Raw genomic sequence first — 2,306 nt, forward strand, 5'->3', positions numbered from 1 at the left:
CGTTTGCGATCATGTTTTTTTTTAATATCACTTGTACAAATAAATCTCTAAACCTTTCAACAAAAGTTTTTTACCAAACAACGGATTGGACCTTTCAAAGAATATTTTTATAGAACTTTCTAGAACTTCATAGCAGCAATCTCTCACGACAAACACCAATTCAAGGAGCTGAAAGATGCTTGTATTTGTTTCCCAAGACACACCTGGAGAAGCATGATACATTTCTAAGAACGCAAGAACGAAAAGTTTCATTTTGTATCAGAAGGTCGTTTTCACATAATTTCGAGCTTTTCAAACAATTAATAATATTAATATTAGGGCAAGCAGTTACTAATTTGAGTGAATTACAAAATGTTCTTACTTTTCGACAAACCTAATGAGTGGGACATATGTGCTGCCTGTTTCTATGCATAAAGTCACCTATAAACTGCTTTCTTCAATCTCTGATGGGGAAAAAAGAAGAATAACATCTGATTTCAATTCAGCGATGATGTGTTTTCTTTAGTAGAAGGGCAGCAGTCGTACAGTCGCTGTGCGGATAGCACAGCCTATTTTAGGTAGTTATTCCTCTTAAAATGAATGGTGGCTATTATTTAGTTAGTGTAGACTTTTTAACATTTGGCTGTGCTTGAGTTACAGATAACTTAATATGAGAGTGACCGTGCTTTCCAATCATTTACTATGCTTTCCATTATTATGAGTCTCTCCTTTCATCCTCTCTTCTCTTCATTTATAAATAAGTAACACTTCACTATTTTTAATATAAATTAATCTAACATTGGGATTACGAATAGGAAAGTCCAAGGTTCGTACCGCGAAGCTGCTGAGCATTTTCCACATTTTCAGGTGTGGATATGTTATAAACAAGGCAGTCATTTTGTTTTTCGGTTCAAAGTATGATAAAATTATTTTGCCAGCGGTTTGGCTGACTGACTGCCTTCCCACTAGTAAGAAGATCATAATTTGATACGACTTTACCCTGTATTGTAGGGGATCTCTGATCTGGCCGTTTAGCCCAGTGTAAATAAGGTGTTTTTCAGTTTTAAAATTCCAGTTTCCCAGTGCCCATTTCAACAGTCTGATCGTGCAGAAATCAATAATCGCTACGTCCAGCGACTTGACTGATATGTCTTTTTATGGAATAGCATGAATACCAGCTTCATTCTCCAGCTGCATGAGGTATGCGACGGTTGAACAAATATATCGTGGAAGTTACTTGTGAACATGCGGGTTGTATCGCTTTTTCAGCGGGAGATCCTTGTTGATTATGTTGCATACTGTGGCACGTGGATGGCTTTTGCTAATGATCTTTTTGTTCGTTGATTCTTACCTGTTACAAAACGTTGCACTTCTCTTACCACAGCTAGGATACTTGTTACAGGTCTCTTTCTGGATGGTCTTGGTACCCCAAGTTGATCCATGTCCTTTGTTTTCCAGAGCCATTTAGTACAAGGGATATCCCCATATTGTAAATTCTAAATTATCGATCTCAACTGGTCTTTATGACTGGTCTTAGTGTATTAATATTTTGCGTGAGAAAGGGCACTTACATACCTTTTCCAGAAGCAATCAACCTTCGATAGCACCACTACCTATTATATGCCAAACAATATCCAAATGCAATTCTGATACATGCCGTTCCATCATGACTGAACATATCGGTTGTGGTTTCTCGTGACATGCTGATTAACATATTCAAAATCGTTTTAATATAACGTACTCAACCTTCTGTATAAAGTCCAGAATTTATTCAAATGAAGGATTAGATAATATCACATGCTCTAGATATTACCAAGCAAAAGTATGTTAGTTGAATTACCCCTAAATATGCTTTAGCATATTTGCTACAAGAAATGTCATAAATTAATGATTTTTCTAGATTTATAACTACAATGTTTCTTGACGTGAAGTGAGTTATTATACCTTCGAAGAAACATACTCAAGTGAATAGCATCACGAGCTCATGTGCCACGCCTTTTACTTCTACATTGAATAAGGAGCCTTGAACCATCACCTAGACACTAATATGATGTAATGACGAACGATCTAACAAATTTTACAAGCTTCGGTAACGACAGAAAAACACGATTAAGGTTGTTTTAGAAAAAAATATATAAAAATGCAGTTAATCAATAACTAGAATTGTAGAGATTATTCTCGGTAAATTTCAAAAACAATAATGAAATATTGTGAGGTTTTTCGCGACAAAAAGAAAACAATTGAACAATCCTTACATTTTTAATCATGCAGCATTATTTATAACTTATCGCTATGCATCTTTAATATGAAAACATTGAACTTTTTTC

This window comes from Limulus polyphemus, unplaced genomic scaffold (assembly GCF_000517525.1).
Source record: "Limulus polyphemus unplaced genomic scaffold, Limulus_polyphemus-2.1.2 Scaffold379, whole genome shotgun sequence".
Lineage (NCBI taxonomy): Eukaryota > Metazoa > Arthropoda > Merostomata > Xiphosura > Limulidae > Limulus > Limulus polyphemus.